The following is a 12,108-nucleotide window of genomic DNA, read 5'->3' on the forward strand; positions in this document are numbered from 1 at the left end:
CATACATATGATAGCAGCAGCAATTAGCATCATGTCACTGAAGAACCAGTCTCTTATAAATCTAGGAAGAAGTGCTAGTGAGTCTAGACTCATTTTCTGTTGTGTACATGTGCCTTATATACACAGAAGCAGATGTAGCCAGAGTTTCAAAGAAAATTGCCCAAATGGCAGCTTTTTCATTTGAATTGTACTGATTAAAAATGCAGGAAATGTCAAAAGCATTTCTTTAGTCGTTTTATAGATAGACAGCCCAGCTGGAATACATACTATATAAAGCAGAATACTCATATGTCTCTTTGAATATATTAATAATAAAGTTATATTTCTTTAACTTACAAACTTCTTTATAATACATAAAATTTAGTCACGTCCTTCTAAATATTTCTAGTCATGGATCCATAAGTCATTAAATGTCCTTAAAATCACCATGAGGCAGCTCTGCCCTCTGAACTGGTCTTATGGGGAGTTGGCTGCACCTGTGGAGAAGCCGTGGCCACTGAGTGGGATCTGGGCAAGCAGACAGAAATGTTTGTGGACTACATCTGTGCTGCTACGTGGGGCTTGGCTGCGTGAACTGAAAAAGACTGAAGGCCTTTGGATGTCAAGAATCTGTAGGCAGCGCTGTGGACTTATTAACGAGGGAATACTCTGGGGACCCTGGTGTGGAACCAAGTGAAATGAACAATGCTTCTCAGCCCACAGGCCTCTACACGTGTCAGGTCCCCTGGACTCCCACAGCCAGCGGCAGAATGAACCAGTGGTGTTTAGCTTGCCTCAAGTGACACAAAGGAACAAGCCTTCTCAACCCCTGCCTGTCCTGCCCTAGCTCCCCATGTCTGCCCTGCTGGATCCCAAGTAATGATGATCCCTTCCCAGATCTCCTACTCACCCTCCCAAGGAGCCTACTATATCCCTAGACAGGGGTGATTTACATATGTTGTCTCAACACAACAGTACTCTGTGCATCCAGGAGCCCCAGGCTTCTATTCAGGTGCAAGCCCTACCGAGTTTGGGACCTATGCTGGAGCCTATTACCCAGTCCAAGATTTGTGGCAGTTTCCTGCTAGTGTGGCTCTTGCTTCAGTTCTGATGAACCAGCCACCCAGGTTGCTCCTAAGAGGGAACCAAAAACTATTCGAATTTGAGATCCAAATCAAGGAAGGAAGGATATCAAAGAAGAGATCATTTCTGGTGCCCGCACTGGCTCCACACCCACTCTTCCCCAGATTGAAGGCAGTCTGGAGCCTCAACCCAATGGGAAGTCGCCTCAGGTTGCTGTCATTATCAGGCCAGATGACCAGTCACAGGGAGCAGCCATTGGGGAGTGGCCAGGACTGCCTGATCCAGAGCATAGCCCTGACACAGAGTCTCAGCCTTTGTAGCCTTCTCCAACCCCATTGCCACCCCCAATTTTGGAGCAGAGGTCTGAATCTAATCTTGGGTTCCTCTCTATTCCTGGGGACACTATGACAACAGGGGTACTACCAATATCTGTAGAAGAATTGACCCCCATCTCTTGTAAAACTGGGGAGCCATACTGCCTCTCTCCAGAACCCACTCTTGCCGAACCCATACTGAAAGCAGAAGATAAAGATCAAGGGGAAGAGGATGCTGATGGAAGCAAGACCCAGGACCTGTTCTGCAGGGTAGGCTTCATCCTGACGTATGCAGACATTCCAGACGTTTCAGCAGCTGATGAAGCAGGTGAGACAGCTGGCCATTGACACCAAGGAATGCCTCAGAGGAGTCATTGACCTCATCTTTGAGAAGGTCATTTCAGAGCCCCACTTCTCTGTGGCTTATGCCCACATGTGCCTCTGCTTCATGGTGCTGAAAGTGTCCAGTACAGAAAAGCCAAGAGTGACTGAATTTTTGAAAACTGCTGTTAAATCTGTGCCATAAGGAATTTGAGAAAGACAAAGATCATGATGGAGGTTTTGAAGAAGGACAAAAAGAGATGAATGAAGCTGCTACAGCAGAAGTATGGGGATGTCTGAAAGAAGAGCACAAAGAGGCCCAGGACATAGCTCAGTGTTACTCTATAAAGAATATTAAGTCCATTGGAGAATTATTCAAGTTAAAGATGTTAACCAAAGCAATAATGCATGACTGTGTGGTCAGACTATTTAAGAACCACAATGAAGAGTCGCTGGAATGCCTCTGCCACCTCTTCATTCCGATAGGCCACGGCTTGGACTTTGCAAATGCCAAGCCTTGAATGGATCAGTATTTCAACCAGATGGAAAAAGTCATTTAAAAAAAGACCACCTTGCATCTGTTTTATGCTGTAGGATGTACTCAATCTGTGACAGAGCAATTGGGTGCCATGCCAGGGGGATCAGGGTCCTAAGAATATTGATCAAGTTCACAAGGAGGTTGAGATGGAAGGGCACAGGGAGAACTCATCAAAGTGTTATCAGCTCATGGCCAAGGGCAGTGACAAACATCAGGGTGGTCCTCCAGGCTCTCCTATCAACTTCCACTTGTGGATGATGGTAGCAGAAATACAGTGCCCATCAGCAAAGGCAGTCTCCTCATTGACACCTCACCAAGATCCATAAAGTCTGGTTCCATTGATTCTAACAACCAGCTCTTTGCATCTGGAGGATGCCTGAGTTGAAGCAAGGGCAGCAGGAGCCAAGCCCTCAGACACAGCATTGGAAGCTACATGACCAAAAATGCCTTGAATCATTTTTCTGCCTTCAACAAATATTACTCACAGAGAACACAGAAAACAGACATGTTGTACAGAGGAGTAGCTTAAGCCGGGAACGAGATGGTAAAGACAGGGAGGGGGGAGACAGTAGAGCAGAGTGAGTGGGAGGTGAATGTGGGGACTGACTTGATTGTACTAGAACACCTGCTACCAAGAGAAGTTTTAGCATAGAAGTGGAGAAGAAAAGTAGAGAGTGGCCACCCCAGCCTGAGGAGCTCCACAAGGCAGTTAGCCTCACAGAGGATTGTAGGGATCCGTATTGGATTTGGGCCTGGCTGCTTTGTGACTATGGCTCAAAGTGGCAACGTGACTCTTGGCTGCATGGCCACAGAGGTTCAACATTGAAATGACTGCCATACAGTCAGGAGATTGTTGGACAAAAGCCTTTCCCAGGAAGACTCTGGGAGCAATCACAGGATGTTTCAGCCTGAGCAAAACACTGGATGTCCCTGAGCAGATTCCTGAAAAGGGTTTGGCCTTTTCAAAGAACATGTCCCCAGAAGACTGTTGCCTCTTTGTTTAAGGAGAATATCTTGCAGTTTAGTGATTCACCTTATATCCTTGGGCACTTCCCAATGCTCCCCCACCCTAAGTTTCAATTCCTGCCTCAGAGCTTTAAATGCTGTACATTCCTCTCAACAAACGAGACCTTGACAATAGAATCTTGCTTGGTCTCCTTCTTCTCTCACCCCCCCATTAGGCCTAAGGGTAGCGCCCCTTCGGAACACTGAATAACTGAGTCCCTGCTGGCGGGGACAGAGGATGATAGTTTGGATCTTGTGAAATGGGAAGCCACTCTACCTTCAGTGAGCCCTCCAAAAGCTGTTCTCTCTGTGGATGAGATGGAGAAAAAAAATCTAAGGTCATCATTAAGCAATTTCTCCATCTCAATGACATGAAGGATTCGGTACAATGGGTCCAGGAGCTGGCTTCATACTCTTTGGTCTTCATCTTTGTTCGGCTTGGCATCGAATCCATGCTGGAGTGAAAGAGGAGATCTTAGAGTAGTTTAAAACTTATGGCAACAGAGCCTGACTCATGAACACAAACAGTTAAAATGCAGGTGGGCAGGCTGACTCATTAACCGTAGACCCCAGGATGCCCGATGGGCTGAGAAAAGGAGGAGAGATCCCAGGGACCGGCAGACCATCAGAGATAGGGAGGATGCGTAATGGCAAACATGACGAATTCCTGAGAGAGACACCCCCCCGGACATGTCCAAGTGAGTAATGAACCCAGACCCCCACCTCCATCTTATGATGTTTGTTCTATAGATAATGTTCCAGGGAGCCAAGGTTGGAGTTTTACCAGATGGTTCATCAACTCAAATAAACACCCACCCTGAGAACAGAAGATCAAAGGACTGTTCCCTAGACATCAAAGCCTGATCCTTCCCGCGGATTTGCTTCGTGCGTGCGCAGTAAGCAGATCCATCGCCACGCTAGGAGCCTCTGTCTCCTCCCACCCCAATCTCTACCTATATAGACCCTAAGCTTTTAAGCTTCGGGGTTGACTCCTCTGTCTCCTGTGAGAGATACGTTTCAGCCAGAAGCGCTCCGCTAAATTAAACTGCCTCGTGTGTTTACAGCAAGACCGTTGTCTGTGTGTCTTTGGGTGCGTGCTGACTTGAGCAAAGGGGGGCTTCCTTCAGGACTCTTTCAGAGTACCATTGCTCGTGAGCATAAGGGGTGACTGTTGCACCAAGTGCTGTGTACAGAACACCTTCCTTTTGTCCAGTATTTCCAAGGGCTCTAGGAAACACTAAAATTGGCTGAGGATATGGAAATTGATATCCCTCATATATGGCTTTACCTGGCAGAACTGATAGCACCTATTCTCTAGGAAGATGCAGTACCCAGGGGAGAGCTCTTCAGCGAAATTATGAAGCCTCCAAAAACCATGGGAAAAGCTACTTATCTGTTGCTAGAGATCCTTATGCAAGAGCATGGGTACCAAAAAGGTGGGGATACTATGGTGAGAGTCTGGGCTGAGCTGGCCAGAATTTCTAGCAGAAGGCCAAGATGTTGGCTCATTTGTGGCTGAAATGAAGGTGGAATATTCCTTGGGAGAAGAATCTGAACCTCCTGACAAGAGGACATTTGTCTTTGAGGAGCTGTGTAGGGAGCTAGAGAAGTCGTTGAAGGACAGTGGTAGTTATCAGCGTGTGTTTAACTAGATAGAGGTTAGCCTGAGTGAGCAGCAAATAGCATCCAAAACAACAGTGTGAACCTTCATGACAACTCTGTTATTCTGCAATTGTCTTTGAGACTCCCCTCCAAGTCAAGTGTTCAGAGGAAGATGCTTTCTACAGCTGGGAGAGCAGCAAGGACAGCAGGGTAAGGCCATTAAATCTGTCACAGCATTCTACAATTGGCTTTGTGAGGCTGAGGAGGAGGAGTCTGATAACAAGTGATGGTGGGTGGGGCAGGGGACTGGGAGCCAGGGACATGTGGATAGCCTAACCAGCCAGCTTCCTGGACTGCAGGAGGGGTGGCAGCAGCAGTGGCAGTAGGTTCCTGTAGTGTGGTGTGACTTGAGCTAAATAAAAGTGGTTGATGTGGCAGAATGCCTTGAGGCTGCCTGGGGATCCCCTTCAGGATGCCAAATGTCTCTCTTTTTCCCCCAGGGCGCGTATGTATGTATGTATGTATGTATGTATGTATGTATGTATGGTCTTGAAATTTGGTGTATTTGCAGGGGAAAGGTCACTACTGCCTGTATCTAGGGTCCTTTTTATTTTCTGAAATCACTTTTGGGAATGCTGTCCTCACTGTTGGGTACATATGACCCAGCCCTTGCACCACTCCTGCTGCTGCCTGGGTAGGGGAAAGGGGTGGGTACAGTGCCTATAATTATTAAACATGAATAAAATTTTAAAAATCACCTTGAAACAGGTATTTATGAATTGGTGATTTACAAAGGGCTAAAGATCAAAAGGAATCTTGACTTTGTTAATACAGTATTCTAGGTATCCAAAAGTGGCAAGGTCAGTAGAAATCATAGCTAATTTATAAAACATGAAATGTTGATAAGATTAGTGTGTATTATACCAGATTACATATTAAAACAGACAATTTCTTAACATTATTTACAACAAAAGACATCCATTAGCAGCTCTATCAATAACAAAATTAGCTCATCTTGACGCTAACTATATAATTGAATATGTATACATATGTGGTATAGACTAAAGCCTTGAAATCATGAGAAAGTGTCGCTGCAGACAGACTAACCTGAAAATTCATTTTTTTAGATATGTTTCAAGTAAATCAATTAACTTTTCGAACCACTTTACCAAACAAAACAAAAAGGGAAAAAAAGAAAAGAAAAAGATGTTTGCATATTGTTACATTTGACAAAAAAAGAAAAAAAAGAAAAGAAAGAAAGAAAGAGAAAGAGAGAATAAAATTTAATTCCTTTCTTGAATCTATCTGGAATAAAATTTTTACCAACTAATATAACCAATACAAAATATTATAACTTAACAGAAATTATTTTTCAAATGCATATTGTTTTATATAAATTAACTCTTCCTTAGTGGAATATTTTAGATGCTTATTATCTTTCCAGAATACTTGCTTTAAAAGACTAGAAATCTCTACAGAGGATATTTTTTCTACCTGCCTCCATTTCCATAACTAACAATTGAAAGCAGTAGATTACACCATTCCATAAGGAAGGGAACTCAAAATTTACATTTAAATTTTTTAATATTCTAGTTAGCTCTGCCTGAGGTAAATACCTTTATAATGAATTGCTAATTTTTCTTTCCTCTCCCCAGTTCTACAATCAACTCATAAATTTCTACTTTTTAGCTAGTTATAGTTTCAAGAGAAAAAAAAAGGAAGAAGAAGGAGGAGGAGAAAGAAGAGGAAAACAAAACACTGAACATAAAACCACGGCTTATATATGGTAATGCAGTCTAAAAATCATTTCTAAAGCATTCATAGATGTAGGGAGCTGTGACATGCCGTGCCTCAAAGATGGCGCTGATTTCTGCCTCCCACCCTCCCAACGGTGAGCACTCCTTGTAGTAAACAAGTCCTTATTTGGCTATGCCTGCCTGGCTTGCTAGCTTCTGCAGAGTGACAGCCTATCTGCAAGACCCACGTGGCTTGCTGGGATTAGCCAGTGCCAGCTATTTAAGTGTGGTGAGGGGGTTCCCTGGAGTCAGAAGATTGTATCAAGGTTCCTGAGTAAAACTGCTTGAAGAAGATCTTTGCTGGTCGTGTCTTCTTTGCTGGTCGAGGTTGGGTGCGACACATAGACCCATTTCAAATTAGACAAATAAGACATATCAAGAACAGTAATTTTAGCATGTGACAGGTACAGAAAGTTATTTAAAAATAGTGCCCAAAGACTTGTTTCATAATTGTTTTTAAGAATTGTAGGTTAAGATAACTTTCTTGGAGTCCCTAGAAATGCCAGAAATCTGGATGTATGATTCAGTGTTTCCGGTCAAAGGCAGGCAAGATGGCTCAGTGGGTAGATTCTTGCTGCCAATCTTCATGACCTGAGTTTGATCTGAAGACCCACATGATGGAAGGGGAGAATTAACTTCTTTAATACCACATGTTGCTTTAGAATCCTTCATGACTTTCCAAAGATCAGTCAGTTAGAATTTTCCCCAGAAGGCATCATTATAGTATACACTTGACATTTTCCCTTGTGTCCACAAACTACAATACACATTTCAAAGCACTTGGTTTTGTCTCAAATGTTTCAACAGAAACTTAATACCTCAGCTGAGTCAAAAAAACAAATACATATCAATGTTTCTCTGCCACATGCGATACACTCTGTGTTGAACAGAACTCTATTTTGTTCAGAAGAACTTTCAAGCTGACAAGGCCTGTCACAGAAACTGTAATAGGCCAAGTATTTCAAAGAAGTTTAAAAGTCCAAAAGATAAATGTAGTCACTAAGTGATATTAGGAAGAAAAAAGTTCAAAAAGACTCAAATTGTTAAAATGGACCTCGTACTAAATAAAAGAAAGACAAATCATCAGGACCCAAGTAGAGAGAAACATTATAAGGGTAAGAATATATGTATGTGTATTAATATATATTACAGAGAATATATATGTGTGTATATACATTATACAATATATGTGTATACATAATTTATGGTATATGTGTATATATAGTATGTACATATTTTATGTGTTACATAAAATTTATTAGTACATTTAATAATTCATATATTATATATTATAATTATATATTGATATGTAATATATCATTTATATTATATATGTGTATGTGTATATGTATGTATGTGTATATATACATATATATATATATATGTATATATTGGTGTTCAGGACTAATCACTTGGGATTAGAAAACCTATTGACCTATTGTGAAGTTTGTCTTTGGAGAAAATGGATTCTCCCCTTCTCAACCACCTGTACCTCTTCATCTATGTTGGTATGTCTATTGGTGTGGTCCTTGTGCATCTCTTATTTAGACAACCACATTATTGATATTTCATTGGCACAGTTTTTATGTGATGTCTTGAAGACATTATCTAACAGCAAGGACCTTGGCCAAGTTCTCTGGCTCTTAGAGTCTTTCTATCTCTTCTTCTGCAATGTTTGCTTTATTGATAATTGAGAACACACGGTAGAAATAGAATGACTTTGAATACCTTCAATAGTTCTATATTTTTTCATAACTGACATACTTAAACTCAATAGAGTGAATACACATCATGATCCCTGTGTAGTCTAGGGAATACTAGGATTTAAAATTCCCGTTTTCGAATTAAAGGAATTAGGAAATTGCATGTGGTTTACTGTCTTTCCAGTTATTTTCTCATGCCTGACACCTATATTACTATTATATAACTAAGATAGTAAGATCATTTGAGGAGTTGACTATGAATGTTCTTCACTGGTAGATAGATACTTAGAAGTACTTAGTGACTTCTTGTCATCGTTTTGTGTAAGGTGAAACGTAGCAATTCTTCATTTTGAGAGAGAGAGCAAGACATTGGGTACAAGTTAATTCATTATGTCTCATTTCAGAGGAGAAATTTCTATTTCTGGAGTTCATACTCAATATAATTATCTCTGAATATATTTCGAGGTCACTTGTCTGGACACACTTAAGAGAATTGCTATTATCTTTATGGCTAAAAAGTGGGTGAAATAATTTTACAAAAGTTACTGTAATAAGATATACTCCATTTAATAAAATTTGTAGCATCTAATTTACTTGAACTCAGTAGAAACTATTTATCCAATGTTTGTCAAAGAAAAATGATAGGACACCAAAAAGAAAGAAAAGCTCAAGGTTTTCAAGTTCACTTTGGTTTATTTGAATTCTACATGCTGCCAACAGTAAGGGAATTAGTCATTATTGGCTCCTCTAAGCAAAAGGCTGCTTTTGCATAGTCAAGTTCATTGTTATAAATTCTTCAAATTTGTTCCAGGATTCTTGATTCCAACAAATTGTTCTAGAAGATACATATTCGTCTCTCAGATGGCCTCTATATTTTCCTGCTGGAGTTTTCAAATATCAGTATTATGCCTTTTTGCCACGGTTTGAATTGGATCTTCTTGCAAAATTCAATCATACAGTTGTATGGAATCATTATATCTTTGCATAGCTTTAAATCACATGTCTGTCAACAGCTTGACTCTGTTAGTGTCAGGGAACCATTTTTTGAATTCCCAAAGACAAAACAATGCCTAGTAATTGTGACCACAGCTTAGCAATCATTACCTGCTCTTATGTGATCTAAATATCACTCCCAAGCTTAGAAACAAAATCATTAATTCTTCTCCAACCTCTATAATTTGTTTGCTAATTTTTGAGTTTTCTTCATTTCATTTTCTCATTCTACATCAAATTTCTTCCCAAATCATATTGTAACTCTCTGTTGTCTTTGTTATCCTCCTAGAATGTACAGTAGTGGGAAAAGAGGACTGCAAATTGGATTTCAACTGCCATTTTTAGGTAGCTTGCAATATCTTTTGATTCTTAACAAAAATGACCAAAGTAGTGGATTGAAAGGTGGGGTTAGCATGGAGTGTTGAATTAAGCATGCTTTCCTCTGTTACATTAAAATTATTGCTCCGACTTAGGTCACAAATCGATCTTATCTTTTTTTTTCATTATGAAATAGTAGTTACATGGAAATATTGTTCATTGAATTATACAGTGTCTTCTAAATGCTTATAGGTCTCCTTACATAATACCACATAACCATATTTGTTAATTTTTCAACCAGTTACAACAAAAATTTCCTTCAAGCTGGGAAGCTACAAGTTGTTCTACATTTTAAATTTACAGGAGAGCTTGTGTAGGATACTCTGCAGCAAGATTTCATCCTGGAGTAAATACTGGACAAACTTTCAGGTCTGAATAAAAGGAAAAGAAAAAAAAAACACCTCACCACCTTACCACTTGTGCATTAACAAGTTTTCAAGAAAAACTGTGACCCAGTGAAAATCTTCAAGTCCAATTTACAATTCAAACAATCCCATGAATGCTTTTTACCCAAAAATTCATTCCTATTTTGATATCTTATACCTCATTAAAGTGAATAATAAAGATTATTTAAACATGGAGAGCTTTCTAAATTATGATATGTGAAACCATACTTTAAAAGCAAATCACTTCTCCCTAGGACATGATGTTGGCTGTGAGAGCCAGTATATGTCACTCGGTGTGTGGTAAGGACTGGTGGCAGCAGTTGTCAGCTATTTTGAAATATCAACTCAAATGCTAACTCAAGCAAAGAAACAGTGTCTTAGTGATATTACAAAAATGATTCAGGAATGGTTTTACAGATCCTATGATGAATTTTTTGAGACACACTGTCCTAGGTTCTATCTCTACTGTCCATGATTCCTGTTTTCCAAGCAGTATTTTCTGTCCAGAACATTTTTAGACGGGTTTTCAATAATTTCTTTCAGTGATGCTCTATGAACTATTTTCCTATATTTATTGTTTTGTTACCTCTAATTTATTTAATTTATATTTAATTTATATACATTTTCTTCCTTTACCACAACTCCTGGGTGCGTTCCTTTTTTTAAAAATTGGATAATTTATGTATTTACATTTTAAATATTATCCCTTTTCCCAGTTTCCCCCTCTCCCATTTCCCCCTCCTGCTTCCATGAGGATGTTCCCCCTCTCACCTACCCACTCCCACCTCAACACCCTGACATTCCCCTACACTGGGGAAATGAGCCTTTACAGGAACAAGGGCTTCTACTACGATGCCAGACAATGCCATTCTCTGCTAAAAATGCAGCTGGGGCCATGGGTTCCCCCATGTGTACTCTTTGGTTGATGGTTTAATCCCTGAGAGCTCTAGGGGTGTCTGGTTGGTTGATATTATTGTTCTTCATCTGGGGTTGCAAACCCCTTCATCTCCTTCAGTCCTTTCTCTTAACTCCTCTACAGGGGTCCTTGAGCTCAGTCTGATGGTTAGCTGCAAGCAAATTAATCCATGAGTAAGGCTCTGGCAAAGCCTCTCAGGAGACATCCTTATCAGACACCTGTCAGCAAGCACTTCTTGCCATCAGGAATAGTGACTGGGTTTGGTGGCTGCATAAATGATGGATCCACAGATGGGGCAGTCTCTGGATGGCCTTTCCTTCAGTCTCTGCTCCACTGTTCCTGTATTTCCTTCCGTGAGTATTTTGTTCCCTCTTTTAAGAAGGACTGATGCATCCACATTTTGGTCTTCCTTCTTCTTGAGCTTCATATGGTCTGTGTATTGTATCTTGGATATACCAAGCTTTTCGACTAATATTCACTTATCAGTGAGTGCATACAATGTGTGTGTGTGTGTGTGTGTGTGTGTGTGTGTGTGTGTGTGTGTGTGTGTTTTCAGAGCTGAGGACTGAACCCAGGGCCTTGCGCTTGCTAGGCAAGCGCTCTTCCACTGAGCTAAATTCCCAACCCATCATGTGTGTTTGTTTGTGACTGGGTTACCTCACTCAGGATATTTTCTAGTTCTGTCCATTTGCCTAAGAACTTCATGAAGTCATTTTTTTAATAGATGAGCAGTAGTCTGTTGTGTAAATGTACACATTTACTGTATCCATTCCTCTGTTGAAGGGCATTTGGGTTCTTTCCAGCTTCTGACTATTATAAAGAAGGCTGCTATGAACATAGTGGAGCATGTGCCCTTCTTACATGTTGGAGCATATTTTGGGTATATGCCGAGGAGTGATATATGTGGGTCCTCAGGTAGTACCATGTCCAATTTTCTGAGGAACCACCAGATTGTTTTCCAGAGTGGTTGTACCAGCTTGCAATCCCACCAACAATGGAGGAGTGTTCCTCTTTCTTCACATACTCATCAGCATCTGTTGTCACCTGAGGTTTTGATCTTAGCCATTCTGACTGGTGTGAGGTAGAATCTAAGG

The 12,108-nt window shown here is 40.7% G+C and overlaps 3 pseudogenes; 2 read left to right on the forward strand and 1 right to left on the reverse strand.

Moving 5' to 3' along the window:
• The first annotated feature begins 677 nt into the window (after positions 1-677).
• Positions 678-3,704, forward strand: Eif4g1-ps2 (eukaryotic translation initiation factor 4 gamma 1, pseudogene 2; annotated as a pseudogene).
• A 110-nt stretch (positions 3,705-3,814) lies between these two features.
• Positions 3,815-5,129, forward strand: LOC148003360 (eukaryotic translation initiation factor 4 gamma 1 pseudogene; annotated as a pseudogene).
• Positions 5,130-9,044: 3,915 nt separating this feature from the next.
• LOC148003361 (ER membrane protein complex subunit 2 pseudogene) lies at positions 9,045-9,561 on the reverse strand (annotated as a pseudogene).
• Positions 9,562-12,108: the final 2,547 nt, after the last annotated feature.

The sequence above is a fragment of the Rattus norvegicus genome, chromosome 9 (genome assembly GCF_021556685.1).
Source record: "Rattus norvegicus strain SHRSP/BbbUtx chromosome 9, alternate assembly SHRSP_T2T, whole genome shotgun sequence".
Lineage (NCBI taxonomy): Eukaryota > Metazoa > Chordata > Mammalia > Rodentia > Muridae > Rattus > Rattus norvegicus.